Source organism: Pyrus communis, chromosome 6 (genome assembly GCF_963583255.1).
Source record: "Pyrus communis chromosome 6, drPyrComm1.1, whole genome shotgun sequence".
In the NCBI taxonomy this organism is placed as follows: domain Eukaryota; kingdom Viridiplantae; phylum Streptophyta; class Magnoliopsida; order Rosales; family Rosaceae; genus Pyrus; species Pyrus communis.
Window position 1 is genome coordinate 4559253 of NC_084808.1, and position 21603 is coordinate 4580855.

Below are 21603 nucleotides of genomic sequence, written 5' to 3' on the forward strand. Positions count from 1 at the left end.
TCATGCTGGAATGGATGGTTTTGCACGGCAAGGGATTGTTATATGGCTTGGGTGATTAATCCATAGGAGAATATATATGGTTTAATGATGAAGAATGCATGTGGTTGAAATGATAGAATGGGAAATAAGGCCCTTCCTTGCACGGCAAGGAAGGCAAACACAAAGGGGATACACGGCAATGACTTTGATGATGCACTCAAACATGAGGTCTTTTAGGATTTAACTTTCCTACTTCAAGTAGGAAACCTTGTTTAAGTAGGAATCATCATCTTTAAGTCTCAATTTCGTCCATCCTCTTGGCTCCAAGCATATGATATCCATTCCAATCTCTAATTTGCTCCAAAAGGCTCCAAAATGCATCATTTTGCATACTTTGCCCTTAAATCCTAAAAATACATAAAACTAGCTTAAAAGACTACTTTACTAAGGAAAAACACTTTAAATGCACAAGACAAGCTAAACTAAGGTGCATAAATATGCCACTATCAAATTCCCCCACACTTAGCTTTTGCTAGTCCTCGAGCAAAACAGAAAAACAAAACAAAACCTAAACCTTCCAACAATGGTCTCAGGGATTTTCAATGCACATGACATGTTAAAAATTCATTATCTCCACAGATTTTAGTCATCTTCACATTTAAGTACATTCTTAATCATAGTCACCACATACTAGTTCACAATTAAGCATTTAAAATCATGTTTTGAATGTAGTAACATGCCTTAGAGAAATCACTTAATTCCTTACAAGATATGCACTCAATTTTCACTCAGATTTTCTAAGTACACACCTAAATCTAGTTATATGTGAGAAGATTAATGAAAACGAACACTCACATATATATATCACAAAGAAAGCAATTTCTGGAGTTAATAAGCATGTTTAGATATGATCTCATGAATGGAATGCTACTACTTAGACGCGAGAACCAGTGACACCATAAGCTCATACCAAATTCAAACTCTACAAATTGAAATGCACAACACTCAAGATAGAAGTCAAGGGTTGTAATGGGGCTTGGGGTGTTTGGCTAACAAAGAAAGGATATGGAAAACAAAGGTTCTTAAAGAAATAGTGGGCAAAATATTCGAATCAACTTAGAATTCACTCTTGAATGAAAACTCAACTTTTGAACAAAAAGGGAAAATTTAGACAATTTAGGGCCAGATTTGGTGTTTTGGACCCCTTCTTCAACATTCAACACTTAATCACTCATTCTTACATTTTTTCAAGGTTCTTTTTTTTTTTTTTTTTTTTTTTTTTTCTTTTCTTTTGAATCTCAAAACATACATATAAACTTAAGAACAAACATTCCTTCCCCCACACTCATTTTCTTGCATAATGTAACTCAACAGGAATTCATTTAAGTCATGCTCACTATCTTTTAAGAACAAGGGTGTGGACTGTCCTAAACTAGGCTAGGTGAGGATAATGTGGGTTAACAAGGAATAAAGGCTTAACAAGGCTCAACGGGGTTAACTTAAACAAATAATGAAGTAGGATACACGGCAATTTGGCTTTGGTGGTGGTCACTACACAACTTCTTCTTGAATATGTGTTATGCAAATCAATAACATGCTTTGAATGAAATGGGCATGAGTTCTAGCATTTGGAACTATATGATGAAACGCCTTCTAAGTAGTAACCAAGCAAAGAATAATGAGATCATGCAACAACTTTAGAAACAATAATGCACAGATTTTAACTCTCCAAATAACCTTTAGGCTCAAGTCTCACAAGGTTGTAGCGTTTGTTTGAGTTCCTTCCTTCAAGCATGTTACAAAAACGAAATTTTTTTTTTTCTTTTATGATTGCATGTGAAGTCATACATTATAACCATAACCAAGCATATACCAAGAGTATATCAAACTTTTCTCCATGTTTATAACTCTTCTTAACAGTCATGCAATTAAAACCAAATCCTCATCATTGTGTTGGAAGGTACCCTAAGACACAAACACACAAAAACGACTCAAAACACTCTTTTTAGGCTTTTCAAAACATGTTTTTCAAATTTTTATGTGATTTTCGGAGTTATAAAACAGAACACACTAAAACACTCCAAAACAGCTTAAAAACACTTTAAAACAGCAAGGAACAACATTTGCAGTTATGGGTGATAAAATCCTACGAAATTGCATCAAATATACTTAGTTACCCCCCCCCCCCCACACTTAAATCAACATTGTCCTCAATGTTTCAAGCTTAAAACCACACTAAACACAAGTAAACACATAAACAGCAACTAAACTCATTAAACATGGCAGAATGTAAATAACAAAGAGAAGAGGTTTAGGGACGCAAATCTGGTTATGGAGTGTAAATTCCTTCTTCTCCTTGGTGATTGCATTGAGGCTTGATCGTTGATTTTCCACAGGCTTAATCTTGAACTGGGCTGGAGGATTCTTTTGGTCTCCCCCCGAAGGTCTGAACTTGATTCAAGGGTGGTGAACACTTGATTTTGAATCGGACTTGTGATTTCTTCAAGGGCCATCGAGGCTTGATCTTGAGTGAAAATAGGACCATGAGCGGTTTCAGGATTCAGACACATGACAGGCAAGCACGAGGTGGAGGTGATGACCTGTTTCTTTGTTCAATCTTTCCAATTCGTATTGAAGAGGGTTAGAGGATAACTCAGCATATGCAGTTGTTGCGTTTGCTGACTATCCACAAGATTGATGTTTCATTGTCACTCGTCTTAGCTGTTCTCCAAGCAAATGTGGTCCCTTCTCTAGAAGTGTATCAACCGTTGAAGATGACTACTCGAGAGCAACGCTAGGTAAGCAACCAGGGAATAGATTCCAGGTAGTCGGTTCCAGATCGGAAGACTGACTCCGAGTGCCGGCTGATTGCTCCTTTCACTTTGCCATGCGAGTAAGAACAAGGACAAAGGAAAAGACAGGGAAAATCATGATATGAGATACCTTTGCTTTCGTCTTTGATCATATGAGATACTTTTGCTTTTGAAGAAGCAGCGAATGAATCAGCACATATATTTGTTGCGCTTATCTCCACATGCTTCGATCTACCGTTTCCTCTTGCCTCATCTGTACTCCAGGCATCTGGTATCTTCTTTGGGGGTACATCAATGGTTGAATAGGTGTTCTCTAGAGAAGAAGAAAACTGAGCATGTTGAGAGGTTTGGTTGCAGCTACATTCTCGGCCGAGAAGAAAAGTCATGCGTTTTTGGATGTTTGCCTTGCCATGAATGTTGATGTATATAGGAATTGTAATGGCAAGTAGTAGTGCGGATGCGGCTTTGTCAGAGATCTTTTGACAAAGTTGCAAGCGTTATCTGAAGAGCCGAGATTGCGGCTTTGTCACCCACGCTTGTCGGCAAAAGTGTGTAGTTGGGATAATGACCTCCACGCGTTTTCAACTTTGTCAGAGATCTTTTGACAAAGTTGCACGCGTTATCTGAAAAGCCGAGATTGTGTCTGAAAAGTGTTGACGAACTTTACGCAGGAAAATCCGGCTTTTAAGATTTGAAGAATGGTGTCTCTTCAATTTGAATCGGTGGTTGTGTCGCCTCTTCCTTTATAGAGGTGATCGATCACCTCAAACATGCACACTTTGAAGATTGCCCATTCGTGAAAATCGTCTCCGGCCCTTTGAGATTTTACTCCATCCAACCCTTCTCTTTTAACATCTTTGAAAATGGCTAACCCATCTAACATTTGCTTAGATTTGAGTCTTAGCAGTGATCCGGTTGCGCCGCGTCAGGGTAAGGTATGGTGCCCATCTTTCTTATCTTCTAATGGCCCTCTTACAGGTGAAGACTCCGTGATGACGGATGCAACAACAACTACAATAGTAGCTAGGAACCTCCTCACTCCTAAAGATAGTAGGCTGCTTTCAGGACGGTCCGATGAGTTGGCCGTTCAAGAGTCCCTAGCTCTCAGTGTTCAGTGTGCGGGCTCTGTGTCCAACATGGGCCAACGCCTACTTGCTCGATCCCGTCAAGTTGAATCGTTGATGGCAGAGGTGGAAAATCTCAAGCAAGAGATCAAACAGCTTAAGCACGAGAATAGAAGTTTGCACGTGCTTGCAAATAATTATTCGACGAGAATGAAGAGGAAGCTTGATGAGATGCAAGAATCTGAAGGTCGAATTCAAAGTGACCGTCAAAGGCTTGCGGATTTCTTCCAGAGGCACCTTTTTCCTGCGTCATCTAGCGTTCCACCAAGTATTGAGGCCTCGAATGATCTATCTTCGATGCCTCCCGCTCCTGGAGTTTTGCCAAGTAGTGGGGCTTCACGTAAACAACCTTTGTGAAGGCTCCATCTTTCTCTTCTTTTTTTTTTTTTTTTTTTTTTTAATTTCTCGGAGATCAATGGACATGCTTTATTTTATTCAGTGTATTGGGTTGCCTCCCAAGTAGCGCTTTCTTTATCGTCTTGCAGCCGGATGATGGTATGCTCATTCCTCACTTAGAGCCCACGGCATGGAGGGGTATGTCCTCCACAGTATGCTCCTTGAACACTTTCATAATATGGCTCACTGAATGGGCGGGGATAACGATCCTCCCTGATGGTGGTGTTTTGGTTCCGAACGTCCATGTACATGCTCCCACCACCTTGAAATTGATTGGGTACCTGCACCAAAGAAGGTAACAACCTATTAATTGAAATGGGAATTGAAAGTGGGATTGAAGACTTACAAACATATTGTGGTGACGGCTCAAAAGTGGCAGTTCCATCAACAATATCATTAGGACTACTTTCGGCCATATTGGGTGGTTGTAGGGCAATCACTCCAAGTTCTTCTCCAATGGTGGTTCTTGATACATCCTTCGTGATAAGTGTGGATTCTTTCGGCCCTGTGTCCTTATGCACATCTATGACAAAACAAGAATGACTATCGTTAGGATTCTTAATAGATTCATAAACTTTAAAATTAATCATAGCACCACCAAACTCCATAGTTAAGGCTCCTTTGGCCACGTCAATCTTGGTGTGGGCTGTTTTCATGAAAGGACGTCCAAGTAAGAGTGGCAATGGTGGAGAGTGGGTTGGATCCTCCATGTCAAGCACATAGAAATCTGCAAGAAAAATCAAGTGGTCCACCTGCACCAAAACGTCTTCCAAACTCATCTCGGGTATGCATTAGATCGATCAGCTAATTGAATAATGACACCATCATTTTTAAGCTCTCCTAGATTCATAGATGCATAAACAGAGTATGGCATGACATTAATTGATGCACCTAAATCTAGCATAGCATGTTCGAACCTTGTATTACCAATTACACAAGGGATAGTGAAACTACCTGGATCTTTGCATTTAGGTGGCAGCTTTCTTTGCAATATGGCAGAGACATTCTCACTTACATGTACCACCTCTTTTTCCCGAATCCGTTTCCTTGTTGTACAAATCTTCTTCAAAAACTTCGCATACTTCGGAATTTGCTTTATTGCATCAAAGAGCGGGATATTGACATGCACCTTCCTAAACGTCTCCAGGATGTCTTTTTCATCATCCTCTATCTTGGCTTGCATAAACCTGCTAGGAAAGGGCACATTTGGTGGAATCACGTTAGAAACAATTGAGTTTGGACCTACCTTACATTTGTTGGACGGCCTAGGAGCTTGAAGTGGTTGTGGCAAGGGTTGCTCCACCCTTTCCGTGGCTTTGCCCTTCCTTTCTTCCTCTTGCAACAGCTTTTCCTCCTCGTCTTGGCTTGATTTTGGTGGTTGTCAGGTGGTTCCAACTTCCTTGCCACTTCTTAAGGTGATTGCATTGGCGGTTTCAAAGCCACCCTTTGGATTAACCACCGTAGTGCTTGGTAACTTACCATTTTCACGAAATTGTCCCAAAAATTCGGCCATTTGGCCCATTTGCTTCTTTAGCTCATTAACCTCCTTTGCTTGGTTCTGCATTCCCTACACCATTGTGGTTAGTAACTGATATGTTTTATCATCATTCATAGACGTACCTGAGTTGGTTTGGGATGATTGTGCTTGAGGAGGTGGTTGTGGTGCCATTGGCCTTGGAAAGAAACCCGGGGGTTGTCGGAATCCACTTTGTTGGGCATATTCTGGTGCATCTCTCCATCTGAAATTGGGGTGGTCACGCCATCCCTAATTGTATGTGTTGGAGAAAGGATCACCCCTTGGTTGGTTCTGATTCCCATAGCCCACAGCATTGGCAGATTCCCACCCTCCGTTCTCAATTAATTGAGGGCATTGATCAGATTGGTGTCCTTGAATGGAGCATACACCACAGATTGTAGTTCCTTGCGTTTTAGGCCTTCAACAAACTGCGATAACATAGACGTAAGGTTAGCCATCTGGGATTGTAACTCAGAAATAGAACTTACCTCATTTACATGCTGTGGCCGTGGGGTGTCTCTCTGCCCAACACCTTCATATTGTTGTGCATTGAGTGCTCGATTAGCAATGAGAGTTTTGGCATCCCTGGGTGTCTTGTCCACTAGAGCTCCTCCCACGGATGCATCCAACATTTGTCGTTCAAGTGGTAAAAGACCTTCGTAAAAATATTGAAGAAGTAGCTCCTCCTTCATCTGGTGCTGTGGACATGAAGCAACAAGAGTTTTAAAACGTTCATAATAAGTTGGAAAAGATTCACCTTGGCTTTGCTGAATTCCACTAATCTTCTTGCGAAGAAGAATGACTCGTGATGTCGGAAAGAACTTCTCTAAGAAGGCTCGCTTCATACTCTCCCATGATGTGACAGTTCCGGGAGCCAACTCATACAACCAATCCTTGGCCTTCTCCAACAAAGAAAAAGGAAAAGCCTTCATCTTTAATATGTTGCTGTCCACGTTCACCGGTGTCATACTTGAGCATACGACTTCGAACTCCTTTAAATGCTTATTGGGGTCCTCCATTGATAACCCATGGAACTTGGGTATATGATGTAGCAAGCTGGACTTCAACTCAAATTCATCGGTCTTCTCAGGCGCTGCCCTAGGGTATTGGATGCAAAGAGGGGCTGCATTGGCCAAACCCGAGGCAGAAAGCTCTTTGATGGTTCGATTGTCCACTCCAATCTCTAATTTGCTCCAAAAGGCTCCAAAATGCATCCTTTTGCATACTTTGCCCTTAAATCCTGAAAATACATAAAACTAGCTTAGAAGACTACTTTACTAAGGAAAAACACTTTAAATGCACAAGACAAGCTAAACTAAGGTGCATAAATATGCCCCTATCATACTTTTATTATTTTGAACTTGTATTATAAAAACTTGCATTTCAATAAAAGAAGCATTTGAAATTCTAAGTTGTTTTTAACAGTGATTCCCTTTACTCAGAAAGCATGGATAAAAGCTATGGTTATTCTCAGAACATGAGAAATGGTGGAGATATTTATCTTGCAGACAGCGCAACCACATATACAATACTTCGTGATCGAAAGTCTTTCTCAAGCTTGATGCTTACAAGAGTAAGGGTAACAACAATATCAGGTCAATCGAATATAATTGAAGGCTCATGGAAAGCCCAGATTATGTTACCAAATGGAACAATATTGTTCATACATAATGCATTGTATGCTACTTAATTTACTCGAAATTTGTTGAGTTTTAAAGACATACGTTTAAATGGATACCACATTGAAACGAAAAGTGCAGAAAATGTGGAGTATCTATACATTACCTCCAATGATACCTAGAAGCGTATATTGGAGAAGTTGCGTGGTTTGTCGAGTGGATTGTATTATACATTCATAAAGACAATTGAATTTCATGCTGTCATGAACTAGAAGTTCATTGATTCAAAAGATTACATGCTTTGGCATGACCGTTTGGGTCATCTAGGATCCACCATGATGCGTACCAACTCTAATGAACATCCATTATTGAGCAGAGACATTGCTATCTTAAATGATAACCCTTGCAAGGCTTGTTCTCAAGGGAAATTGGTCATTAGACCATCATAACTAAAGGTTGATGTTGAATCCCCATCATTTTTGCAAAGAATTCAAGGGGATATTTGTGGACCTATTCAACCATCTTGTGGACCATTTCGATATTTTATGGTTTCGGTTGACGCATCTACCCGATGGTCACATGTTTGTCTCTTATCTACTCGGAATGTAGCTTTTACGAGACTTCTTGCTCAGATAATCAAGTACCGAGAACAATTCCCAGATTATCCCATTAAGTCAATTTGACTTGATAATGCTGGTGAATTTATGTCTCAAACCTTTGATGATTACTGCATGACATTGGGCATTGATGTTGAACACCCTGTTCCTCATGTCCATACTCAAAATGGTTTAGCAGAAGCATTGATCAAGCGGCTTCAGTTACTAGCTCGCACTCTGCTCATGGAAACAAAATTGTCAGTTTCTACATGGGGACATGCCATCTTACATGCTGCATCATTGGTTTGATTAAGACCTATAGCCAACCACCAATACTCTTCAATACAACTCATGTATGGACATCAGCCAAACATTTCACATTTACGAGTTTTTGGTTGTGTTGTTTATGTGCCTATTGCACCGCTGCAACGCACTAAAATGAGACATCAGCGTAGACTGGGAATTTATGTGGGTTTTGATTCACCATATATCATTAGATATTTGGAACCCCTAACAGGTGATATGTTTACAGCTCATTTTGCTGATTGTCACTTTGATGAGACAGTCTTCCCGTCGTTAAGGGGAGAAAAGACCGTTCCAGAAGAATGGCAAGAGCTGACATGGGTTGTACCCACCTTGTCTCATTTTGATCCACATAGCACTCAATGTGAAAATGAAGTGAAAGGGATCATTCATCTTCAAAGTATTGCCAATTAAATGCTAGATGCATTTAATGATGCTATGAAAGTGAAAAAATCACTTATACTAGTTGCAAATGCACTTGCAAGAATTGATGTCCTTGTTGGACAAAATAAAGTGGCAGCGAATGATTCATCTGGTGCACGCTTGAAGTGTGGTAAACCCCCAGGTTCAAAAGATTCAGCCCCTCGAAAGAGAAAAACATGGGCACAGCTGAATCCAAATGAAATCATTTAGGAAGAGAAAATGAATGAAAAATCCGCAATTCATGATTCTGTACTTCTAGAAAAAGAGAATGTCCTTGATGAGACATATGTCCCTGAAGAGACAGTAGTACATGAAAGCAAAGAAATCTCCATAAATTATGCATGTAGAAATGAATTATGGGATCAGAATGAAATAATCATCGATGATATGTTCGTATTCGTAGTAACCACTGAAATCATATTAAGTGATGATATTGAGCCCTGCTTTGTTGATGAATGCAAACAGAGACAAGATTGGTCTAAGTGGAAAGATGCAATCCAGGCAGAATTAAATTCCTTGGAAAGGCGAAGTGTTTTTGGACTAGTAGTCCAAACTCCGCCGATGTAAATCCCACGGGTTACAAATGGGTATTCACAAGAAAATGCAATGAAAAAAACGAGATTGCAAGATACAAAGCACGACTCATTGCACAAAATTTTTCACAAAGACCTAATTGATTATGAGGAGACATATTCTCCTGTAATGGACGCAATTACGTTCCGTTACTTAATAAGTTTAGCAGTTTCAGAAAAGCTTGACATATTACTTATGGATATCATCACTGCGTATCTACACGGAGAATTAGATACTGACATATACATGAAGGTCCCAGAAGGACTTAAGTTGCCTGAAACAACTAACAAACCACGAGGTATGTTCTCGATCAAATTAAGACGACCATTGTATGGGCTGAAACAATCTAGACGAATGTGGTATAATCGTCTCAGTGAATATTTGATCAAAGAAGGATATATCAACAATGTCATTTGCTCTTGTGTGTTGGTCAACCAATTAGCTTACATTGCAAAAATCCTGAAGCGATTTGGCATGGACAAGGCTTATCCACTCAGCACGGCAATGGTCCAAAAGAAGATGATGAAATGGTCCTTGGTCCAGAAGTACCATATCTGAGTGCAATTGGTGCTTTATTATATTTAGTGTAATGTACTAGACTAGATATAGCTTTTTCAGTTAACTTGTTAGCAAGGTATACCTCTGCTCCAACAATTCGTCATTGGAAATGAGTCAAAGATGTTTTGCAATACCTTTGTGGGACAACAAATATGGGTCTCTTCTACTCAGGAAAATCCACAAATGACTAGATCCTTGCTGGATATGCATATGCTGGTTTCCTCTCTGATTCACATAAAGCCCGATCACAAACTGGATATGTGTTCACTAATGGAGATACAACAATCTCATGGCGCTCAACAAAGCAAACATTAGTTGCTACATCTTCAAATCACTTAAAAATACTTCCTTTACATGAAGCAAGTCGTGAATGTTCCTAGTTAAGATCAATGATCCATCATATCCGGAATTAATGTGGTCTACCTTTCAAGACAGACAATCCAACTGTCATCCATGAAGATAATGCAGCATATGTTGTCCAAATGAAGGAAGGATTCATTATGGGCGATAAGACCAAACACATATCTCCAAAGTTTTTCAGTGCACATGAGCTTCAAAAGGCTAAGTTATTGAAGTTAGACAAATCCGTTCTAATGAAAATCTGGCAGACCTGTTCACCAAGTCTCTACCAAAGTGCACGTTTCAGAAGTTAGTGCAGTGTATTGGATTACGTCGACTTACCAATCAGCTAAATTTGAAGAATGTGGAATTAGGGGGAGATGAATATCAGGGGGAGCATCCATGATACATGCTTGTTGTACTATTTTTCCTTCAACTAGGATTTTTCCCACTACGTTTTTGCTATCAAGGTTTTAACGAGGCAACATAAGCATACTTAACACTATATCAACAATCCAGGTAAAGTTGTACTCTTTTTCCTTCACTATGGTTTTTTCCCACTAGGTTTTTCTGAGCAAGGTTTTAACGAGGCAACTGATGTTGATATGTGGGCATCCAAGGGGGAGTGTTGTAAAACTGATGGATTAATGGTTGAATGAATGGCAACAAGACTTAGGAATAGTGTTTGATACTTTCAAAAGTATCATCATTGTTTTATGGATGGTTGTAGTTACCGGAGTCGCTCTATAAATAAAGCACTCCGTTTTTTATCAAATACACTACGAAAGAAAGCAAGAGAAATAATATTAATATCTCTGCCTCTCTTTATCTGCCATCCTTTTGTGTTATAGCTTCTAAAGTCATAGTGTGATATTTTGCACCCGCTTCATTCCTATCCTTAGAAAGGTTATCTCTCTAGCTTTTGTCTATTTATAACAGAATTTTAACTAAAAACCATATAATAACTTTATTTAATGATTAGGACAAAATCTAAATTGGCCCAACCAAAATAATTTATTGGGCTTCCAATTTTACCCCTAATGTTATGTTTTCTCACCCATTTATTTGGTACGTTTCATTTGTATGGAGAGAGAAAAAGTCCATAAACTAAGATTAATTTTTGTAATTTTCTCATTTCCCTAGCCACCATCTGATCTTCTACTCCGTCAAACTCTAAAAATGGTGATGAAAATCCTAAGGATGTGATAAACTGGTGCAGATCTCAATTTAGAAAGAAGCGTAGATGTCATACGACTTGCCGAATCTACCTTCCATTGAAGAAATTGGATAGGCAAAATTTGAATGGTGTGCACTGAGATTTCACTTCTTTATCAAGACGATCGAACATCCAAACAATGAACCTCTTGGCCTAGGTTCTTTCACACCCTTACCATCAAGGGTGGCTAGGTTTGATTTGAGCATTTTGGATTTTTCAAGTTGTATGGATACATATACAGGGAACGTAAATGCGATGAACTAAAGAACGGCAAAAAATTAAACACAAGAAGTTAATTTGCATAATGAAGAAAGTTGGAGTTCCACATAAAACTAATTAGCAAAATGGGAAATAACTCAACTTACATATAAACTCATGCAAGTTCCCTCCTCCAATCAATGTGGGATTCATTCTTAATACATCCCCTTAGTGTGACGAATTTTCAAACTTAACACTTGGACAACAAAATTTGGGTGAAAAAGAATGGCATTGTTTTTTATTTTTTTATTTTTGTGAAGAATTCGACAGTTGAGTTGGATGCTTTCTATCCAACATGGACGAATCCAAAGAATCTAAAGAGGGTGTCCACCTTGCAATCAAAGGTGGAGTCTGGGAATTCTTGTTAAGTTGCTTTGATCCAAATAACACCTTCGATGAACGAAATCAGGTCAAGCGACGCCGGAGGTAATACATGGAAAAATAGTTATTTTTTTAGAGAGTTTTAATGAAAAGGGTTTGAGCTAAGTTTAATTTAATCAAAAACCACCCTATACTATTATTTAACCAAAATGGCTTCATATTTAATCATAAGGACAAAACTAATGTATATCAGGCCTCACAAACATTAAACACACATGGGATGAATCAAAAGCCCAAAACGAAACAATTTTTTCTTCCAGGCCTTGCCCCTAACGGAACGCATTCTATCATCTAATTCTGTTACAAATAAACTTCATTTTATTTACAAGTATGCCACTACCTCATGAATCCACCAGACAAAAATTAATGTGTTTGTTATTCAAATTTTGAGATGAAGGGCACAGGAAGAAGGAGGAAAGGAAAAAATAGAGAAAGCAAAATGGAGGCACCGAAGATGATGGAGCACCAAATTGGAGGAATCCAAAACGACACCCTTTGGTTCGGACTTCACGATGGCAAGAGCGACCTTGTCGGCGCTCACCCTCTTGAATCAGCTTTGCAATCAGCAAAGTTAACTGGCACGCCCCAACTCGTAATGTCCATTAAGACTCCGAATTGAGTTGTGTTGGCCGACAACTGGAAGGTGATGAAGCCATAAAGTGTAGTGATGTGGAAAATGTGAATAAATTTAAACCTAAAAGTACCTAAAGACAAGAGTGCGCTGTGAGCGGAAATTAACCCATTTCACACGCGACGTCAGAGCATAAGTAAAGTACAGTAGTGTGGGTAAGGATCATACCCTCAGAGGTAGTCACCTATACTGAGATTCGCCAAGAATCCTCGTCGATACGAACTTTCAGTAGCTAAAACCTGGAGGGGCGCAAAAACAAAGGTGAGTGGGCCTGAATATAAAGTTTTTAATAAAAACCTTTTGAAAACGTTGTAACCCCTCGCTGTAAGACCCGTATAATTTTCCAGAAAATAATAATACATATGTATATAGAAATCATGCTCGAGATTAGTGAAAACCGAGTATATGCCATGTCAATTATCTTAGCAATAGAATGAGTAAGCTAGGTGAAATAAATCAATGTAAAATGATATGCCAGCCGAAGTTACCTAACGTGACTTGTACGGCTGAACCTATAGCTCATTAACCAATTCCTGCATACGAGTCGGAACCACCTAATGTGGCCTATACGACAGGGCTGGGTGTAATTAAGTACGCTTAAGTGCTACAATCACGTGAAGGCTGTGCGAATAATCGTGGGTCACCTACGAGTTGGAACCACCTAATGTGGTCTGTATGACAGGGCTATGCACCAAACTTGGATCTAAGGTGAGCGTGCGATGCAGGAGGTGAACATCATGTGAAGGACTGTGCCCTGGCCACAGGCGGGAGCACTAACACCAGGGTGCATGATAATGAGCTCTACATGCCTTTATGTCTAACCATAACCAATGCAACCACTAACATCATACAATACTCACCTGAAACTTACCTGGCCTCCGCAGCGTCATACAATAATATGCATATACATACCAATGCAAATAATAAAATGAAATGCAAGCATGACATGGCATTTAAAAGAATACACTCGTTTCAAAACAGTTTCTGGGAAAATGTAAAACATATATACATGTGTGTGTGTGTCTATATATATATATATATATATATATATATATATATATAGAAAACCAAAAACCCACTCACCTGGAGTCCGCGCTACAACTCCCTAGCACAACATCAAGGTGTCACGAACAATTGGCGAATAGAACAATTATCAAATCATGTCTTAGAATTCTTATCAATAGAACCTACAATATACATATCCTATTCAAGAAGATCCATAAGTCGGATTCCTGATCTGTAAGTTTCTAATATCCTCAAATATTACATATTATAACGTGTCAAAGTTTGGTGATGATCCAACGGTCGGATCGTCAATTGTTATAATAATCAAGCGGTTGACCTTACTGGAACTACGTTCAATTGACGGAAATTCGTCAATCCGACTTTACCAATGGAATCAGGGTATTCAAGTTTAGCCTAGGAAGGTCAGGGGACGTCTCAGCCCATGCGTCGCCACAAGTGGCGGTCGACAGCCTCAACTCACCGAAAAATTCAACTATTTCTAAAAATTCTCAAACTTCACAGAAATGAAGATCTCGGTGAATAGAACAACTTTCATACCTATGACTAAAGCCAATTTGGTCGGGAAATGTCCTAATTTCACGAAAACCCATTGGAAACCCTATAAAGGGTGATTATTGATTCGGCCTCCAAACTCACTCTAACTCCTCAACAAACCCTTGGGCTTCATTCCTGAACTAAAGAAGAGTTTAATGATGGTGGTGGTTGACAGGATTTTCTTCAGAAATGGCGGATCGCCACCACGTAATGCTCGGCGCACCCAACGCCGTTCTTCACCAAATTGGATGAAAACACATTGAATCTTGAGTTTAAAAGGAAGAAGGAGGGTCGTGGAGTTGATTATAAGGGAAGTGTCGGTGTAATTCGTCGAATTTTGGTTGAAATCTCGACGAAAAATGGTGAAGAAGATCGGGTCTAGCATCAGATTAGGAACTGGGTCGTGTGGGATCCGGGTTGGTTGCATCCTCTCTCTTTTCTTTCCCTTTCTTTCCTCATTCTCTCATTGGCCAGCCTCTTCTCTTCTTGTTTCTAATTGGGTGTCCCGCCCCTCCTTTCTCTCTTTTATATTTCATCTGCACCGCCCAACTTTTCTTTCTTTAAATCTGGACCACATACGTTTCTTTCTTTAAATCTGGACCACACACGTGGCTGTGCAGATTAAGCTCCAAAAATCTGGAGCTTTCTTGAACTTTATTAATTTACTAAAATGCCCCCAACTTAAAACGTTAATATCTCATGCGTTATAACTCCAAATTGCGCTCCGTTTGCATCCATGCGTCCGTAACGATGAGTACTACAAGGATACACCAAGAAAATGAATCTTACATAACTAGACAAGGTGGTCAACAAAAGTCAATGCATTTGCCTCAAAGGACATTTTCGAAATTTCACATTTAAAATTTTATAAAGACTGTAACTTTTGGGGACGGGTCGTTACATTAACTCAGGAGCAGATAAATAGGAAAAATCTTGGGGTCCGCTTATGGAAGTGCGTTTCCACTGAAGATGGATTCCCTTCTCAATTCCAAAGGCATGCCGGACCAATTCCTTCTTCAATGTTGGGTTTGGAAGCTATGAATGGAAGATTGGATGATTTTGGCTTTAAGTATTACCTAAATGACCCCTCCTCCTCGGGAATTTGAAACCTTCCGGCCTGTGGACACATCATGATATGGAAGTTCGCATTGGGCTTTCAAAGGGTCCAGTCTCCCCAAGCTTTATGTGATCATCGTAGACTTCCTTCCTTAAATAAAAGGATTAGTAACCTTGTCAATGTTATTCTTAAAATGTGATTGTCTGTTCGCCTTGTGGTATTGGCTTTCTTCCAACCAATGACAGTTCCTCTATTTGGCACTTCAAAAAAAAAAAAAAAAGTACTATTGGTTGTCACTTATTGGTACTCTAAGCCTCGAGTCGATCTTCTTCCTTCCTTACCTAAATGACACACACTCGCTTTCTATTTGTTAATACTATCAAGATCAATTTTTTTTTCAATTTTTTTAAATCAAATGATGTTGATGTTGATGATTGAATTATGATTTACGCATTAATTAATGTACTTATCATTTGGTTTGCAAATTTGGTTTAAAATTTAGTTTTCTTTAGCATTATCCTCTATTAATTAGAAGGGCAAGCATGCATGCATGAACCCCAATTTATAAAAATAGTTATTATTCAGTTCCATAAATAGTCAGTCCATTTAATAATAGTGTAGTAACTATGTCAGTTTCATAAATAGTCAGTCAGTTTAATAAATAGTGTAGTACCCGTTTCAGTTTCATAAATAGTCAGTCAGTTTAATAAATAGTGTGGTACCTGTGTTAGTTTCATAAATAGTGAGTTTAATAAATAGCAGTACATGTGTCAGTTTCATAAACAGTCAGTCAGTTTAATAAATAGTGTAGTACTAGTGTCAGTTTCATAAATAGTAAGTTTAATGAATAGTGTAGTACTAGTGTCAATTTCATAAATAGTGAGTTTAATAAATAGTGTAGTACATGTGTCAGTTTCATAAATAGTCAGTTAGTTTAATAAATAGTGTAGTACCTATGTTAGTTAGTGTGACATCCCATATCGCCCAGAGGAGTGATCCATAAATGTATATTCCCATCCCTACCTAGCATGAGGCCTTTTGGGAGATCACTGGCTTCGAGTTCCATGGGAACTCCGAAGTTAAGCGAGAAGGGGGCTAGAGTAATCCCATAATGGGTGACCCACTGGGAAGTTGCTCGTGAGCTCCCAAAAACAAAACTGTGAGGGAATGGTAAGCCCAAAGCAGACAATATCGTGCTATGGTGGTAAAGTGGGCTCGGGAAGTGATCCGCCCCGGGCCAGGATGTGACAATTGGTATCAGAGCGTAACCCTGGCCGTCTATGACATCCCACATCGCTTAGGGGAGTGATCCTTATATGTATATTCCCATCCCTATCTAGCACGAGGCCTTTTGGGAGCTCACTGGCTTTCGGTTTCGTAGGAACTCCGAAGTTAAGCGAGTAGCGCACGAGAGCACTCCCAGGATGGGTGACCCATTGGGAAGTTCTCGTGTGAGTTCCTAGAAAAAAAACCGTGAGGGTGTGGTCGGGGCCCAAAGCGAACAATTCGTGCTATGGTGGTAGAGCGGGCCCGGGAAGTGGTCCCTCTTGGGTCGGGATGTGACAGTTTGGTATCAGAGCCTAACCCTGGTCGTAGTGTGCCGACGAGGACGTCGGGACCCTAAGGGGGGTGGATTGTGACATCCCACATCGCCCAAGGGAGTGATCCTTATATATATATTCCCATCCCTACCTAGCATAAGGCCTTTTGGGAGCTCACTGGCTTTGGGTTTCGTAGGGACTCCGAAGTTAAGCGAGTAGCACACAAGAGCACTTCGAGGATGGGTGACCCATTGGGAAGTTCTCGTGTGAGTTTCCAGAAACAAAACCGTAAGGATGTGGTCGGGGCCCAAAGTAGACAATATCGTGCTACAATGGTGGAGCGAGCCCGGGAAGTGGTCCCCCCTGGGCTAGGATGTGACCCAGGGGAGTGATCCTTAAATGTATATTCCCATCCCTACCTAGCACGAGGCCTTTTGGGAGCTCACTGGCTTCGGGTTCCATGGGAACTCCGAAGTTAAGCGAGTAGCACGTGAGAGCATTCCTAGGATGGGTGACCCATCGGGAAGTTCTCGTGTGAGTTCTCAAAAACAAAACCGTGAGGGCATGGTCGGGGCCCAAATCGGACAATATCGTGCTACGGTGGTGGAACGGGCCCGAGAAATGGTCCTCCCCCGGCCGGGATGTGACAGTTTGGTATCAGAGCGTAACCCTGGCCGTGGTGTACGGACGAGGACGTTGGGCCCTTAAGGGGGTGGATTGTGACATTCCACATCGCCCAGGGGAGTGATCCTTAAATGTATATTCCCATCCCTACCTAGCACGAGGCCTTTTGGGAGCTCACTGGCTTTGGGTTCCATGGGAACTCCGAAGTTAAGCGAGTAGCACGTGAGAGCATTCCCAAGATGGGTGACCCATCGGGAAGTTCTTGTGTGAGTTCCCAAAAACAAAATCGTGAGGGCGTGGTTGGGCCCAAAACGAACAATATCGTGCTACGGTGGTGGAGCGGGCCCGGGAAGTGGTCCCCCCCAGGCGGGGATGTGACAGTTAGTCAGTTAGTTTAATAAATAGTAGTACCCGTATCATTTTCATAAATAGTGTAATACCCGTGTCAGTTTCATAAATAGTGAGTTAGTCAGTTTAATAAATAGTGTAGTATCCGTGTCAGTTTCATAAATAGTGAGTTTAATAAATAGTGTAGTACCCATGTTAGTTTCATAAATAGTCAGTTTAAGAAATAGTCAGTGTTCAGTTTAACAAATAGTGATAGTACCCGTGTTTAGTTTTCAAAAATAATAGTATTCAATTTAAGAAATAGTGTAGTATCCGTGTTTAATTTCAGAAATAGTCTATTTAAGAAATAGTGTAGTATCCATGTTTAGTTTCAGAAATAGTACTCGTGTCCAGTTTCAGACATAACCATTTTTTTTTTAAAAAAAATAGTGAGTGGAGAAATAACATTTCAATTATTTTGGTTTAGTATCAAAAATAGTATGTATTATTTTGCCATAGTTCCAAAAATAATGTGGGTTATTTTACAATAGTTCTAAAATAGTGTGTGTTATTTTGTCCAGAAAGCAATATCAATTTCGGATGCTCAAGCTCTAATTTGTACGCACAATTCAACACCTGTGAAACGAAGAAACCTGTTTGTAGAAGACATTTCTACTTGTTACATAATCGAATGTTGTATATCCGACAAAACCTAAGAACCCCAAGGAGCTGAGAACGGCCATAAACACAAGGTTTAAGGCTTGCATGTTGCCTGTATAGCTTCACTTCTCATGGAGGTCCAATGTACCCCACAAGAGTTGTTCGTCATGTGCCATGGGATCCATTAGATTTTCTTTCCTCGTTGGCAGATACCCTCGGCATCTTATAAGCCTGTTGATTGCTATATCCATTATGGTCATTCCCCTTCCTCTTCGAGCATGTGCTTCTCCTCCACTGCAACATGTCTTGTCAGATCAAATTTCATCAAAGTGCCAATCAAGATACACTAATTCACACAGATTTCAATACCAACTTTTTCATCATTTCTCATCAACCAAGCAAAAAAATAAAAAACAAACAAATTTTATTCGGTTTAGTTTACTAGTGCTAAATCGTTAAAGCACTAACTGCTAGAGGACCATTCAAAGATGAATGGAAGAGATGGAAAATATACAGAACCAAGAAGTCTCCAAAGCATATGTTGAAATCAAAACATGATGGCACCAAGAATTCGACTCCCATAATAGCACCTTGCCTTAATTAGTATGCTACTGCGTTTGAAAAGATGGTCTTTGCCAATGAGGCAATCAATTTATATGCAGAATTCAACTTCACCCAAATAAATTTTCATGCCCAATTCATAAACTATACATACAAATATATCAAAAATTGGTTGTTTTCTCGCTCAATAAGCACAACAATTCGAATAAAAATGTCAAGGACAAAGATTTCTACCTTTGTCTTCTGAGATTTGTGCTCAAATCCTTGCCAATATTAGATGCATTGCACATAAATATCTAAGTCTATAATAACATGAAACAAAGAAAAGAGATGCATAGGGAGAAATAAAATACAGAGTAACAACTTCACACTGAACAATTGAGACGGTGAATTTCCGATCGCAATTGTTGTCCTTGCTTAGAAGATCTGCAATAGAAGCCAAAATGCATCATTCTAGATGCTAATTACGCTTAATCGAGAGACCAAAAATAGTAGAAAGATTGCAGAGATGAAGAGAGAGAAAGAGTGAAAACAATTGCTTAACTTTGGCTTTTTTGCCGATGGTGAAAACTCCAGGTCCTTTTCTCATATTTACAGAAGGGAGACAGAGTGAGAAATTTTTGAAAAGGGAATGACAGAATCATACCATTTTGCATGTCAGAGATCCTCTGAGATTTTGATAGAGATGGAGACAGTTGGAAATTAAGTTTGGGGGTCGGATATGTGGTTTTTGCGTAGTGGCAAAGATAGAGATGGAGATGTGATGCGAGATTAGAAAGAAAAATGGAATGTCTTGAATGCCAAGAATAAATGAGGGAGAAAGAGAATACCAAAGAGATCCATAAATGAAAGAAGATAATAGACGGACATAGGCTTTGCCGTCAGGGACAAAATCGGAAAGTCAATATTTAGCCCATTTTAATTGGACTGGTTTAGTGTTGGGTTTTATCCTAACCATTAAATAAAGTTAGTACATGGTTTTTTGTTAACATTCAAAGTTTTCAAGCCCTTTTAATTAGTTTTTCTATTTTTTTATAGTGGGTGAGAAAATAACGTGGAGTAGGATTCTTTCCCTTCTTTTTTTTCCCTCCCCTTCCCTTCCCTCCCCTCCTATTTGAACGGTCGAGGTTAAGCCACGTCAACATCTTATATTAATTTTTTTTATAAAAAAAGAAAGACAAAATAGAGAATGTGAGAGGAGAGGATGGAAAGAGGAGAGGAGAGAATCCTAGTCCATTTGTTGCAGTCATATTTAGAATAGAAATGTGATTGTGGAAATCCTAGTGTATCTAGGGATATCTTTGAATATTCCCTTTAGTAGTTAATATTCTATTAGAGATGTAATCCTAAAAGGGTAAGGATTTAACCTATCCTACTACTATAAATAAAGGCACAATGGGATGATACAACACACACCTCACAATTAAATCTTTCCCTTTTCTCTCTTATTGCAACTGGCCTCCCTCTCTCTATTCCCTTAGAATAGTTCAGTCAAATTGGCCTACAATATGTTATCAACACGCTCTTACCAGAGGCTAAGGAATAGAAGGATCGTAGGAGAAGGCTCTCTTTTACAAAATTCAAAGGCCTTTATTTGTTTGCTGCCAATCAGGTATGCTTAAAATAAAGTAAGATATTTGAAACGACATGACACATGAAAACATTCCCCATGATGCATGAACCCCTTATATTTATATTTTTCATTCCTACATAAATATTGTATATGTTTCATATATTTGTCAATATATGTATGTATATATATATACACACACACACATGTTTCATGCATTACGCAATTATATTGCTATGTGGAATTTGTGAGCCAAAGCTAATGTGATATATAATAGCACTAAAATTAAACTCTCTTGTTGACAATTGTAGTAAAGATGTAAGTAGGGATCGTTCTAGGCCGGAGATTAGGAGGGATTGCTAATCTACTTAAAACTGACTCAAAAACACAAAACTAGGCTTGAAAACACTTAACTAGACTCAAAGAACTCAAAACAAACTAAAAAGAGTCAAAACAACACAAAACAATCAAATAGACTCAAACTAGACACTAAGGGTGATTTGGACGAAAATTACTTTTAACATGACTCAAAACACTAAAGGAAACAAACTAAAATAGGTTCTAACTAAGTAAAACACGAAATATTAAAGGGGGAATTGGTTTTGACAAATTTAAAGTAAAACAAATAGATTTAAAGACTTAAACAACTTTTGGACCAAATTAGGGAAAACTATGGGTGATAAGCTAGCTAGAGGGTCCTTCTCCACACATGACACATTTGCATACAAATTGATTTCCAGTTGCTTTTCCAATAAACCATGAACCTCAACACCCCATATTAACCGTGAACAGCACTAATTAACCTTCAGATTTTCCTTAAGTCAATGAATTGGATGGGATACGCATCGGCAACCAAATTATTCTTTAATAGTTCCCTACATGAACAGCATAATAGAGATACAATCAAAGATCATTAAGCTTTGTGAAAATCATAAGCATTGACAAGGCATTCATAACTATGAACAACATGATACTCTT